Source organism: Astyanax mexicanus, chromosome 10 (genome assembly GCF_023375975.1).
Source record: "Astyanax mexicanus isolate ESR-SI-001 chromosome 10, AstMex3_surface, whole genome shotgun sequence".
Taxonomy (NCBI): domain Eukaryota; kingdom Metazoa; phylum Chordata; class Actinopteri; order Characiformes; family Acestrorhamphidae; genus Astyanax; species Astyanax mexicanus.
In genome coordinates, this window is record NC_064417.1 from 53,293,163 (window position 1) to 53,308,885 (window position 15,723).

General features: G+C 37.7%; 1 protein-coding gene and 1 long non-coding RNA gene across 6 annotated transcripts in view; one reads left to right on the forward strand and one right to left on the reverse strand.

Moving 5' to 3' along the window:
* Positions 1 to 15,723, reverse strand: part of diaph2 (diaphanous-related formin 2) — an 877,667-nt gene that overhangs the window by 419,718 nt on the left and 442,226 nt on the right. The window lies entirely within an intron of this gene.
* LOC125804741 (uncharacterized) lies at positions 2,404 to 3,567 on the forward strand. The gene is made up of 2 exons (XR_007440912.1): positions 2,404 to 2,763; positions 3,288 to 3,567. It is a non-coding gene; the product is annotated as an uncharacterized LOC125804741 (long non-coding RNA).

The window sequence follows — 15,723 nt, forward strand, 5'->3', positions numbered from 1 at the left end:
ATCAATGTTATTTGTATTTATTCTAATATAAGTGTTTTGGTGCGTTGGAACATCTGTATTTTACACATTTTGTAAAATGTTCTTTAAATGTTTCGATTCATATTGCATTTTGTAAGATTCATATTTCTTTAAAAGTTTTAGGAGTTTAAGAGAAATTAATATTTGGTGGATTTATAACCCCTTGTTTTTAATCACAGTTTATTTCTTTTTCATGCATCTTGGCATCATGTTCTCCTCCACCAGTCTTACACACTGCTTTTGGATAACTTTATGCTGCTTTACTCCTGGTGCAAAAAATCAAGCTGTTCATCGTTATGATCTTCCTCTTGATTATATTGCAGAGGATTTTTTTTTTTTTATTTGGTTTGTAAGTGCTGTATAGTTATAGTTATATACAGTATATTTTGGAGATACTGTACAGCACTAGCTTCCCATTGGTTGAAAGGTATCATATCAGCTCGTATCATCTTATTGCCACTCCCTCAGGATCAGATTGCCTCAAACATGTATCTCCAAAGCCCTGGAGGCTCAGAGAGTGAAGTGAAATGTTCTCCATCTCGATCCCTGCAAATCTCAGAGGTTCTCAGCGCTGTGGTTCTGCTGCAGAGCGGCTCTCCAGATTCAAAACACCCTCAAACAGGAAACTTTACACCAGAAGAACAGGAGAAAAAAAGTCTATATAAATAAATAACAGCCTGGGAAAGCCAGACCTCAGGAGATACGTGTTTTTGAGGGGGTGAAACAGAACCAGACCGGGGGGGCAGGCACTCTCCAGATCCCCCCGGCGCCCCCCTCAGGCGTATCGCCACACCCCTCCACCAGCTGGACGGCCCACCTGGAAAGCCCACGCTCTCAGCAGGAAGCTTTCAGCACGTCTTTCAGCTCCTCAGCTGTGAGAGCAGGACGCTGTGGGTCTCGCTGAGAAAAGGCCGGGTTTGATTAATGTGAAACAGGCGCGGTTCAGCCCAGCAACACCCCCCCCCCCCCCCCCACCCCCACCCGGCACTCCCTCCGCCCCCCCCGGCACTCCAGCGCGGTGGCCGGCACAGTCTGGGGGGTGTTCTCCGCTCTCTCTGGCGTGCTCACATATTCAATTACAGAGCTCACCACAGGCCTGGAGGCTCCGGCACGTACTGGCCCACATTCGCGCTCGCTCTCGCGCTCGCTCTCGCGCTCGCTCTCGCGTCCTGGGTTTGGGAAAACGCTGAGAAACGCTGGGAATTGCAGCTCAGCTACACGTTGAAGCTGCAAATACACAAATAGACCTACAGACACAGGAAGTGCCCTGAAAAAAATGATGCGTAAAATTGACGTAAAAAAAGGTTTCGCAACTTTCTGCATTTGCTTTTTTTTAAGTAAATTTAATTTCAGATAAATTTAAGTAACTTCAATTCGGTTTCTAGACTTAAATAGAGTTACATAGAGTAAATAAGTGAACTGAACTTCAGTCAATATCTTTCTTTTAGTAAACTTTACTTCATTTCTGCATAAAATATTACCTAATTACAATTACTTAATTTATACAATATTACTATTTATAATTTTAGTTAAAACACACATTCAAATATTTACATAATAGTTGTAGTAGTAGTAGTAGTAGTAGTAGTAGAAGTATTATAAACACTAGTAGTAGTAGTAGTAGTGCTAATAAAACATCTATTGCTATTGCTACTACTACTATTAGCATTACATTAGCAGTAGTAGTAGTAGTAGTAGTAGTAGTAGTATTATAAACACTAGTAGTAGTAGTAGTACTGCTAATAAGTATAATAATAATCTATTATATCATATTAGCAATAGTGGTAGAAGTAGTATTAGTAATGGTATTAGTAGTATAATAGTAATAGTATTATAAGCACTTGTAGCATTGTAGTATTACAGTATTATAAGCACTAGTAGTAGTAGTACTGCTAATACAATTTTGATTACTATTGCTACAACTAGTATTGGCTTATATAGCACAGAAACAGTAGTAGTAATAGTATTATAAGCACTAGTAGTAGTAGCAGTAGTAGTAGTAGTAGTACTGCTAATAAGACATCTATTACTATTAGCATCATATTAGCAATAGTGGTAGTAGTAGTAGTAGTAGTAGTAGTAGTAGTAGTATTATAATAGAAATAATATTATAAACACTAGAAGCATTGTAGTATTACAGTATTCTAAGCACTTGTAGTAGTAATAGTAGTAGTAATAGTAATATAAGCACAAGTAGTAGTAGTAGTAGTACTGCTAATACAATTTCAATTACTATTGCTACTACTAGTGTTGGCTTATATAGCACAGAAAGAGTAGTAGTAATAGTATTATAAGCACTAGTAATAGTAGTACTGCTAATAAAACATCTAGTAGTATTAGCAGTAATATTAGCATTAGCAGTGTTTATGTATTAATCCAGACACTACATTAGGGGTGAAACGATTACTCGAGTAAATCGAGTAACTCGATTCACAAAATTGATCGATTAATTTTCTGTGCCTCGAGTAATCGTTTATTTAATTAATAAACTCAGCGCGCGGTATTTTCGCGACTTTTATTTTGACAACGCGCTCAGCGTTACGTCACCCTGCCCGGGAACAAGGAGACGGAGGTTTGAGCAGCGGCAAAAATGGAAGCGGCGAGAGAAAACAGCGATTTTAAAGGAATAAAAGCATTTTATGTTGGAACTGTGACCTGTACTCGGTGCAGCGCCAAAACAGCGCGTTTTAATGCTGCACCATCTGAGCCGAGGACACCCGAGACGCGAGGACGCCGAGAGAGCAGGTAAATATAACTTATAATAAATCAATGAGATTAACATTAATGTGAATTAATAACAAAACGACAGCGCTTTGGAGTGTGAATTAATAGAAGCACTGTCTATAATGTGTGGTTAGTTTATTAGAACAGAGTTCATACAGGCTTTATGTAAACAGTAAACACAGCGCTGTGCAGTTCAGAATATAAACAATAAAAATGTTAAAAGTTAGCTAAACTGAAGTTACTTTGGCTGAAAACTAAATGCTTGATTTCTTCATCTAAGAGTACATTTGGCCAGTGAGACAAAAAAGTATGAACACTGTTGTTCATATAAGGAAGTGTGTGTCTTATTTATTGGGTAAAATATTGATTACCACTAGTGTCTAATGTGCCCCAGTGCGATAGGTGTCAATCTTAATAAATGCACGGCCATTAACTTATTATTAGAGTTATTAGTCTTAGTGATGTAATTAGACCCAAATAGTCCAACATATAAATAAAGAAAAAAGCAACATTTGTAATACTTGTGTGTCACAATTATTGCACAGGTCCTGATATATTTTGGAGAAGCGGCTTGGTGGTAAAAGAATGCAGCACACTGATCCAACACTGGCAGAACTGACAACGTCTCAGAAGCTAAGATGCACAACACAAAGACGATGTTTATGCCTTTTTTATTGATTTATACCCTATATTTGTTATTTACAAGAAATCCAAATGTGAAAGTAATGTAATTAAATTTATTTTTTTTATTGTGGTATTTATTTATTTATTGTGTTTTATTTATTTGTATTTGCAATTTGGAAATGTTGTGAATTAAAAAATATAACTTATCTAAAAAAGGAAACCAATTGGTCATTCATTATTGAGTAAAATTCCTTTTTAATTGCCCTTTAACAAAAAAAATGTTTTATCCGATTACTCGATTAATCGAATCAATTTTTCAGTAGAGTACTCGATTACAAAAAGAATCGATAGCTGCAGCCCTACACTACATTACTTACAGTAATATGTGATTGTGAGGACCAGTGTTTGCATTACAAGTGTAATTTAATACAAGCACTTGTTTAATGTGTTTTAATCTCAAACTGGACAAATGAACTTAAAATAAACAGTATTAGAAGAGAACTAGAACTACGCAGCTAATTAGAACTACATAACTAATTCAGCACAGTTTAAAGACACTTTATATTTGACTTTTTCACGCTGTGTATCTCTGGATCTACAGATGAATTAGTGTAAATATCACAGTTAAACAGAGCTGCACTAGTTTCCTGCGTGAGTCTGAAGGAAAGCTCTGCGGCTCTGGCAGAGGAACGCCTGGCATCCGGGCTCAGTTTGTTCTGGAGAACCGAGGCCAAATCGAGTCCGGCCAAAGCAGGCTTAGGCACTTGATCTAGCAGGAGAATATGCTGAGATTATTGACAAAAGCAAATCACTCACAAAGCGAGACGTGTTTACCGCCCGTCCAAGTGGCTAAAAGCTGTTGATACAACTCCTCCGTTCCCACTGCGCAAACTTTACCACGTGAGAGCGAACTCAACCCGCCGGCGCTTCAGATTAAAACTGGCAGCCACCATGTTTGGTTAAGCTGTCACAGCCAATCCAGGCCGGGCGTCTTCACTCCATTTCCATGGCTGCTTGAGGAGTTAGCGAGTTAGCGATTTAGCAATTTAGCATCGAGCAACAGAGCAATCTTAATCCTAAATTACCCTCAGCGAGAGACTCACGTTCAGTTTAATTCACATTAACTGTTTTTCTTAGAAAGCATTATTGGAGAGAGAGAGCAGGTGGTTGATCTACTGGTTGGAATCGAGAGGGGAGGGAGATACGAGTTTTTGATCCGGCGCTCGCGGTAAACAGAGCGCGAGAGCAGCGTGAGTCCTGCCGACTGCGTCTGCACACAATACCGCTGATACAGATGGCTCATTAGGATTTTATAGAGAACCCAGTCTATACAAAGAAATTAATGCTGAGCGAAAACATGCTGCACACATGTAGCACACAAATTATACTGACGTAAAAACGCTTCACAAAGCTGTTTAACCATATTTTAAAAGAAAGAAAGAAACTAATTCATTTCTTTGGATTTTGTAGTTTAGTAAGCGACACAAAATCAAACACAGGCCAAAAAGTGGACAAGAGAAAGGCCAGGATGTTCAATAAATGGGATAATCATATAATTGGTCTATGATGTGTAATTCTTGAAATTCTGAGATGATCAGCAAAGGCTTTGTAATTGTGAGTTCATAATTTTCATCATATATCAAATATTTAATGAAATATCATAAAAAACATTTACAAAATGTTGAGGTCATGAGATGAGGACTTTTATTTTGAAATGGCTGATGTGAGAAGAAGCATTCAATTAGATAGCTAGTGTTTAGTTTTACACAGTTTTAAAAAGTTATATTCATACAATGTAAAGTCCATCCCGTACTGATGCACAACGTTGGTGTTTATTATATTTGTAAAGGAAAAAAGAGAAACAAAAATACAAATTAATGAATTTTGTTGTTTAGTAGACGAAACAAAACCAAACACAGGCCAAAGAATAGGCCAGAAAAAGGCCAGAATGTTCAAAAAACTGGATAATCATATAATTGGTCTATGGCAAGTGTAATTCTTTAAATCCTGAGATGTAAGATTTGTCATAAGATTTGGTAATTGTGAGTTCATCATTTTCATCATTTATAAAATATTTGAAGAAATATCATAACATAGCCTCTACAAAATGTTGAGGGCGGATGAGGGCTTTTATTTTGAAATGGCAGATGTAGGAAGAAGCATTCAATTAGATAGCTAGTGTTTCTTTTACACAGTTTTAAAAATTATATTCATACAATGTAAAGTCCATCACAACGTGTTGTTTATCATATTAGTAAAGGAAGAAAGAGAAACAAATTCAATTTTATGAATTTGTCGCCTAATGTACGAAACAAAACCAAAAACATAGGCCAGAAAAGGTCAAGCTGTTCAGTAAATGGGATAATCTGATAACACCCAAGTGTAATTTTTTTTTAAAATCCAAAGATTTCAGATTTGTCAGAAAACATCAGTTTTGTAATTGTAAGTTCATCATTATTATTATTTTTTTTTACAAAATGTTATTTACAAAGCTCTGCCAATGAGGGCTTTTATTTTGAAATGACAGATGGAGTAATAAGCATTAAGTTAGTTAGCTAGTGTTTCGTTTTTAAAGTTTATACAATGTAAAGTCCATCACAACGTTGGTGTTAATCATATTTGTAAAGGAAGAAAGAGAAAACAAATACAATTTTATGAATTCAAAGTTTAATATGTGAAACAAAACCAAACAAAAGCCAAAAAGTAGGCCAGAAAAAGGCCAGGTTGTTCAGTAAATGGGATAATCAGATAATTGAGCTCACACAAGTGTAATTTTTGAAATACTGAAATGTACAGATTTACAAACATAGCATATTAGCAGATGAGGGCTTTTATTTTGAAATGACAGATGAAGGAAGAAGCATTAAGTTAGTTAGCTAGTGTTTCGTTTTACAGAGTTTTATAAAGTCTTATTCCTACAATGTAAAGTCGCTTACGCTCGGAGGAAAGCGCAGCGACTCGGTTCTGATACATCAGCTCACAGACGCCCTGTGCTGCAGACATCACCCTTGGAGTGATGTGGAGAGAGAGTGACATCTACCCACCCGGAGGGAGCAGGGCCAATTGTGCTCCCTCTGAGCGCCGGCAGCTTGATGGTAAAGCTGCATGAGCGGGATTCGAACCTGCGACCTTCTGCTCATAGTGGCAGCGCTTTAGACCGCTGGACCACTCGGCGCCTTCGTTTTACAGTTTTAAAGAGTTGTAAAGTCCATTACATACTGATGTGAAGAGTCACACCGAAACATTGGCAGTTTTAAGCATATTTGTAAAGTAAGAGAAAGAGAAACAAAAATGCATTTTTATGAATTTATTGCCTAATATACGAAATAAAACCCTAGACCAAAATGCAGGAAACATTATTTCTAATTTGTAAGATCTGAGATTGATTGGAAAACAGCTGGAAAACTGAATGAGAAGGTGTGTCTATTGTTTTCACTGTTATTTAAAGATAATAATAATGATATTAAAGGGTTTACTGAGGAGCCAAGCGTTCTTCCTCTTGTAATTTTTCATTTTATTGCTATTAAATTTCCTCTTGTCTGTGTTGGTCTCAGTAGAGCTTATCTTCTCCATCCTCTCCTCCTCTTTCAGTGCATTGTTTAGTAAATTGGACACATGTGTGTATGTGGTTATGTTGAGAGTAGGAGGAGATGGACTGCGGTTGTTTTGTTAAGACAGTAAAACCTTCTCCTTTTCCTTCTTCATTATCAGGAACACGAGTTATGAGTTGGGTTTTTGTTATTTCGGTAGATTCTATTACATTACAAAAATAAAACATGAAACAAAACAAATAAACCAACAACATGTCTGCACACATATGTTCAAAACCACTGCATTTGATATTTGAGTGCTGTTAGGTTTATGTTTGAGTAAAATGAACATTGTTGTTTTATTCTATAAACTACAGACAACATTTCTCCCAAATTCCAAATAAAAAACTATTGTAATTTAGAGCATTTATTTTTAGTTTTAAGAGTTCAGAAATAATCAATATTTGGTGGAATAATCCTGGTTTTTAATCACAGTTTTTTTTTTCATGCATCTTGGCATCATGATCTCCTCCACCAGTCTTACACACTGCTTTTGGATAACTTTATGCTAATTTACTCCTGGTGCAAAAATTCAAGCAGTTCAGTTTGGTGGTTTGATGGTTTGTGATCATCCATCTTCCTCTTGATTAAATTCCAGAGGTTTTCAATTTGGTAAAATCAAAGAAACTCATCATTTTTAAGTGCTCTCTTATTTGTTTTTATTATTTCCAGAGCTGTATCTCCATATATCCAGGATTTAAGTTCAATAAATGATACTGGACAGATATAATCTGTCTCTAGTAGATATATAATGATATAATGGGAAATTATGAGATAAAAACAGTAAAAAAGTAGAACCCTGATGTGATAATTAGAGTTGTGTGAAAATGTAAGTAGTTCAGCTTGGTTTAATGTCTTGTAGAAAAGTGTTACCTACATCTCTACATGGATTAGAATTATTTTAATATCACTTTACATCAGGTATATATTTATTTTACTACACACAGCTGTCTGTATAAGTGTTTAGTAATGTTTAATAGATGTTAATAATGCTTAATAAGGGCATTATTGGTTAATCATGGTTTATATTCCAATTTCTACATGTAAGATGAATTCCAACAAACACTCACACATATATACATATACAGAATATATGATGAAATGAAGCATAATAAGCACCATCCAGACTAATATTTACTTAAATATAAATATTTAATGATTACCATATGCATAACCGCAGCATCGTTCCATCGTTTTCTTGAAAAAAATCAAATAAAACATAGTTGTTGTTTTTTTTGTTTGTTTTTTTTTTTTTCCCACAATGGCCGTACGTAAAGGAATCTAAAGCAAAGAATGAAAAATGTATGTACTGTATAACATGTATATGTATAATAATCTAATATTAAAAAAGGAAAAGGAGTTATTTTACCATCCTAACAAAAAACAACCGCAGTAAAACCTCTCCGATTCCCGACATAACCGCACACATATGTGTTTAATCCACAGAAACAATGTAAGTGGGGGAGAAGACGGAGAGGACGGAGAGGATAAGCTCTACTGAGAGCAGAAAGTTCACAGGACCAGATGAAATTCAATAGTAATAAAAGAGAAAAAGCGCGAGTTGAAGAGCTCTTGGCTCCTCGGCGAGTCTCGCTGTGTTTCTTGGAGGAAGTCGGGCTCAGGGGAGCTTCCTGTTTCCAAAGTTCTCCACACTCGGGCACGGACGCTGTTTGCTGGACCAGATTCTTCTGCTGGGAGACGTCCATGAGATACGTCCCACAAGGCGTCCAAAAAAGCCTCCAGCATTAGCAAACTAAACACTACCACATGTTCGCTTCCGGACTTCGCCGAGCCGCACAGCGCCACCACGCTAAAACCAAACCCAAACCATGAAAAGAACCTGAAAAACGCTGTGAAAGATCATTAAAAAACAAAACAAAAAAAAAACACTTTACATTAAGTGTTGACTGACTAACTAACATGAATTAATGCATTAGTTACCATGAACAAGACATGAGAGGTAATGCATTATTAACAATGCTTAGATAATGTTAATTAAACACAGAAATATAGCATTAATTATTTAATGTTAGGCTCCTTTCATATAAAACTAACATTAGAAAATGATGTGTAAAATTTACTTTATGCATTAAATTAACTGCAGTACACAAGCAAATGACAGGAAGATTAACGCATAAGATTAATGCAGTTGCTACTTGTTTAAGTATATGATAATAATAAAGTATATGATTTTTTTGTTCATCTTAACAAATGATTCACTTGTACTGTGAAAGTAACATTAATTAATGCTGTAGTTGTTCTGTGTTTAATTAACATTATCTAAGCATTGTTAATAATGTATTACCTAATGTCTTATTCATAGTAACTAATGCATTCATTCATGTTAGTTAGTCAACACTTAATGTAAAGTGTTACCATTGGATTTATCCACCGAATGTTCAATCTGCCTTCAGAAATCTGCTTCCTGCTCCATCTCTCAGACCCCGGCCACTGATCCTCCAGAAATCCCGGCCCATATGAGACGGATTCAGAGAAAACCAAACAATACCAGTCATTTGTTTCCAGAAAAATGAGAAACAAGTGTGGGAAACGTCTTAAATCCTAAATACGTCCCTGGAAAGTTTAGTTTTGTTGGTTATAAATGAGATTTTGACCTCAACGCTTCAACATCCTCACCGAGAAAAAGAAAAAAGGCGGAGTACGCCCCAAGCGGCACATAGATAAGAATTACATGATAGATAGATAGATAGATAGATAGATAGATAGATAGATAGATAGATAGATAGATAGATAGATAGATAGATAGATAGATAGATAGATAGATAGATAGATAGATAGATAGATTCCTGCCACGTGGAAGACAACCTGCCTCGTTCCAGTTCCTAAGAAGGCACACCCGAAGGAGCTGAATGACTACAGGCCGGTCGCTTTGACATCTCACGTGATGAAGACCATGATGAAGACTCACTCTCATCTGGACAAGGGGGGAGGTGCTGTGAGGGTCATGTTCTTCGACTTCTCCAGTGCCTTCAACACCATACAGCCCCTACTGCTGAGAGACAAGCTGATGAAGATGGAGGTGGACATGCACCTGGTCACCTGGATCACTGACTACCTTACTGGGAGACCACAACATGTCAGGATCAGGGACTGCTCCTCTGACACAGTGATCAGCAGCACAGGAGCACCACAGGGGACTGTTCTCTCTCCAGTCCTGTTCACACTGTACACATCAGACTTCAAATACCACTCGGAGTCATGCCACATGCAGAAGTTCTCTGACGACACTGCAATCGTGGGGTGTGTGCGTAATGGTGATGAGAGGGAGTACAGAACCCTGGTTGAGGATTTTGTGGTGTGGTGCAAAACGAACCATCTACAGCTGAACATCTCCAAAACCAAGGAGATGTGCATAGACTTCAGAAGGTCCAGGCCCTCTGCTCAGCAGCCAATCTCCATTGAGGGGGTCAATGTGGAAGTGGTCAAGTCCTACAGATACCTTGGTGTGCACCTGGACGATAGGCTGGACTGGTCAGTGAACACTGACTCCCTCTACAGGAAGGCCCAGAGCAGACTGTACTTCCTCAGAAGGCTTGGGTCCTTTAACATCTGCCAGAAACTCCTGCTGATGTTCTACCAGTCTGTGGTAGCCAGTGTCCTCTTTTACACTGTAGTGTGTTGGGGAGGCAGCATCAGCAAGAGGGATGCTGGACGACTGAACAGGCTGGTGAGGAAAGCTGGTTCTGTGCTGGGATTAGAGCTGGAGTCCTTAACACCACTGGCAGAGAGGAGAGCCCTCAGCAAGCTGCTGAACATCATGGACAATGTTCACCACCCTCTGCACAGCACCATCACCAGGCAGAGGAGCTCATTCAGCGGCAGACTGCTGTCCCAGTCCTGCTCCACAGACAGACTCTGAAAGTCTTTTGTCCCTCAGGCCATAAGACTTTTCAACTCATCTCAGCACAGCAAACTGAAGACTCTGTGACACCTTTTCTTTCCAGCAATTCTGGCCACACCATGGACACACCCCCATCTATGGTCACACTATCTTGCTGATGCCCATAACACTATTTTTATAGTTCTACCCTATTTTGCACTAGTAGTTCATTCACTGGTTCATTCATCTACTGTTTACGTATCATTTGCACTGCTAAATTTAAATTATTATATAACTGTGTTTGCACTTTCTGTATGGCGGACATCAGTTATCCTTATACTTACTTTATGCACTTTATCAACTGGTGTTCGCTGTCTATTGTGTTCAACTGCACTACCTCCATTCTCCATCACACACACACACTAAAGACTGTACTTTTATCATTTCATTTTATTTTTTATTTTGTTGTATTTATATGTATCATTTATATTTTTTTGTATCTTTTTGTAACTTTGTGTACTATACACACCTGCTGCTGGATGTCAAGAATTTCCCCTCAGGGATCAATAAAGTATCTATCTATCTATCTATCTATCTATCTATCTATCTATCTATCTATCTATCTATCTATCTATCTATCTATCTATCTATCTATCTATCTATCTATCTATCTATCTATCTATCTATCTATCTATCTATCTATCTATCTATCTATCTATCTATCTATCTATCTATCTATCTATCTATCTATCTATCTATCTATCTACACATAACCAGCCCACAAATACAGCTACAAACCACAACAATATACAATAGACCCAACAATAAATGCTTAATTTTGTTGCAAGTACAACCGTTTAACCAATATCACTCATTTGTATGATGACAGTACGCCAGAGCAGCCAAAACATTAAGCACACACAAAATCTCACCAGTCAGGCCGCCTAATACTGTGAATTAGTTTCGCATTGAAGTACAGCCTTTAAAAAGGCTATTTAATATGATGTGACACAATATCTGTCTGATTTAAAGTCGCAATTCCATTATAGTTATCTAAATACTGAACTAATCCAGCATGAGCGCAGTTTACGACTAATCGAAGCGTAACACCTTCAGCACAGCGCTGAAGACAGCCATGAAAATCATGAAACTTTTATTTGATAAACTAGTTAAGCTTGGCTAAATTTAGACCACTGAAGTTTTTTTTAGATGATCTATCTTTTTTTCTTATTTTTTATTTATAGTTTTGCGAATCTAATTAGCTATGGATGCTAAGTGTCAGAAGGGCCAAGCAAGACAGAGACGAGCGCGGATATGGCACAAAAGGGAGTTTATTTACACTATATACAAATATACAGACAAACAAACAGGACCAGAGGCTAGAACACAACATACCGGAAGACGGGGTCCTACACACCCCTGCGGTGCACCAATGTTGGTTGTCCGTACTCCAGATGTATCATCTTTTAACTGACAGGAGACAGCATGTGCGGTTAAAAGATGATACATCTGGAGTACGGACAACCAACATTGGTGCACCGCAGGGGTGTGTACTTTCCCCATTGCTGTTCTCCCTCTACACAAACGACTGTACCTCAAATGACCCTACAGTCAAGCTCTTGAAATTCGCAGACGACACCACCATCATTGGGCTTATCCAGGATGGCGACGAGTCTGCATATCGGCAGCAGGTTGATAAGCTGGTGCTCTGGTGCAGTCAACACAACTTAGAGTTAAACACTCTAAAGACTGTGGAGATGGTCGTGGACTTTAGAAAGCACCCCAAAGTACTACACCCTGTTATAATATCAAATAGCCCTGTGTCAAATGTGGATTCATACAAATTTTTAGGATCCATCATTTCCCGGGACCTGAAGTGGGAGCTCAACATAAATGCCATCCTTAAAAAGGCTCAGCAGAGGATGTATTTTTTACGGCAGCTGCGGAAGTATGGCCTACCACAAGAGCTCCTGGCCACCTTCTATACCGCTGCCATTGAATCCATTCTCTGCACTTCCATCACAGTTTGGTTTGGGGCAGCCACTAAACAGGACAAAAACAGACTTCAACGCACAATTCGAACGGCAGCAAAAATCATTGGTACCCACCTACCCTCCCTCCAGGAATTGTATTCTGGAAGGATCAGAAAGCGGGCAGATAATATTATTAAAGACCCCACACACCCTGCATACACTCTCTTTAACCTTCTCCCCTCTGGCAGGCGCTATAGATCCCTGCAAACAAAAACAACTCGACATAAAAATAGCTTCTTTCCCATGGCGATCACCTGTCTGAACTGTTGACTTATCCGTACTTTTCATTTGCACTACTATTGATGCAGTTTAATCCTCTGTGTGTGCTTTGGTATGTGATAATATGTTTTGTTTTGTATATCCTTATCATAATTGTGTATATGTATCTCAATGTATAGAGAGTTAATATTTACCGAAGTCAAATTCCTTGTGTATGATAAGTATACTTGGCAATAAACTGAATGATGATGATGAAACCAGCCAACCAAACGCATAGGAGGCAAGACAGAGACGTAACAAAGTCCAGGCAGAGATCAGAAACCAGCTAACAACTATATCAGAGGGAAATCCAAAAATCAAAGTCTAAAAAACACAAAAGGGGTCGATACACAAAAAGGATATTGCCACTCAAGTGATGTATCGCGGCGCTGAGACATGTGCTCGATGACATCATCGCATTTGTAGTTCGTAGAGTTCTGGGGATTGTAGTCTTTGTACTTTTGCTTTAATTATAACTTTGTACATGCCGTACAAATAATAACAATTATTTGTAATTCTTGTAGTAATAATAATAATAAATATAGCCGCAAGCGGCAATCATCGGGTTCAAGCACCAACTTGCACAATGGTGCCTACTGGAGCATTGAATGGTGATGTGTAAGAAGGTCTAATATGATTGGAGATGCCCTGTCACATTTAGAAATTATCAAGTTTTTCACCTGTTATTAATGTTGAGCAGAGGCCTTTCAACCTGATCAGTGCTTAAATTCACATGTAAATCTAGTGAACTTTGTAGGATATTCATTAAGTGAGTTAGAACTAGTCAAAAGGTGTCTACATGTTATTGGTATTGATCAGGTGGCTTCAACCAGAATGTTCACAAAGTGGTATTCAGATTGACCTTTGAACCTTTGCAGAACAAGCTGAAATGTTTGACCAAACAAGTTTAAATTAACACAAAGGAGTGAATGTTCTGATATGACATGTAATTACGAAGTTATTATAAATCTAGTTCTGAATTAAATGGCGCTTCATCAAGCACCAACTAGCACAATGGTGCCTACTAGAGCATAGGATGGTGATGTGTAAGAAGGTCTAACACAATTGGAGACATTCTGTCACATTTAAAATGATCAAAAGTCTTTCACCTGTTATTAATGTTGAGCAGAGGCACAAAGGAGTGAATGTTCTGATATGACATGTAATGTCAAGTTATTCTTAATCTAGTTCTGTATTAAATGGCGCTTCATCAGAGTGATATTGTACAGAGGTCTTTAACATTGTGAGATTACAGCAAATACTGCAGAGTTACAGCAATTTAGGTTAGAAATTCCAAGGACGCACAGATTGCTTGATGCCTGGAGAGTATTGTATGTGAAATTTTCACAAATGTTTTTAATGAACATTTACCTAGAGACTCTACAGTGTGCAGCAAGACTGAAATGGAGGTGATAGGTCAAATATCCAGAGAGTAGTTTCAATATAGCTATTTTCAAACAATTAGCAATTATGAATGAACAAAGCACTTTTTAAACATAGTTGTATTGAGAAATTTGTCAGAGCCACTGTACTAAATATGGCAAAAACAATTAGATGTCAAAATAGTACAGCATGATTGACATATACTCGTTTTTTTGGAACAGCGCCCCCCAGTGGGCGGATTGTTTCAGCACTTTGCAGGTCACTACAGTGTCTCCACCTGAACATAACTGCCAAATATCATCCAGATTGGGCAACATTCAGCCTGCCAAAATGTCTGCTGAATGCTGATTGGCTGATGGTGTTCAGCCATGTTGATTGATTAAGTTGCCCTTTGAACATCCTTTAGAGGCTGTATGATAGATTCTGCATGCAAAGTTTCAACTTGCTAGGTTGCACGGTTGCTGAGAAACAGTGCTCCAAATTTACCTCTTGAAGTGAATGGGGCATATATCCGAAAGGACTAATTTGCATATGGCGGCCATATTGTTTACATATTTCAACTTTTTCTTACTGAATATTGAAGCGCATGCTCTCACGAGTGTTTTGATACCAAACATGCCAGGATTGGTCAAAATTCCTAGGACTAGTTTGCAAAAGTAGGTTTTGCATATTATGCAAATTAGCACAAAATCTATATAGACGGAAGTGCATGGTCCAAATTGGAAAGTTGTTGGTATTGACCCAAGGAATCCATCAAAAAAAGAATTTTGAATGTAGGTCTTATGGTTTTTGAGTTATTGAGAAAATTGTGAAAAATGAATTTCCTTGTTTATAGCGCCACCACTTGACCACTCGGTGCCATTTTTGTTGTCCACCGAGATGCACTGATCCTACATCTACCTACCAAGTTTCATTTCTCTATGACTTACGGTTTAGGCTGCACAACTGTTTTTACAGGAGAAAAAGAATAATAATAATAATAATAATAAGAAGAAGAAAAATCTTAGCAAAAACAATAGGGTTCTACGCACCTTCGGTGCTTGAACCCTAATAATAATACAAAGTACAAATAATAATTTTGTACTTGCTGTAATTTTTGGGCAGGTGTGACATTAAGTGGTCTCTTATTTATTTATTTTTATTTTTTATTTTTTTTACCAGAGCTGTATGTACTCCTCTAACAGTTGAGTAAATCACAAACCTAAACTACAAAATACAGTGAAACCAGCTTGAAAAATACTGTAAAATAAAT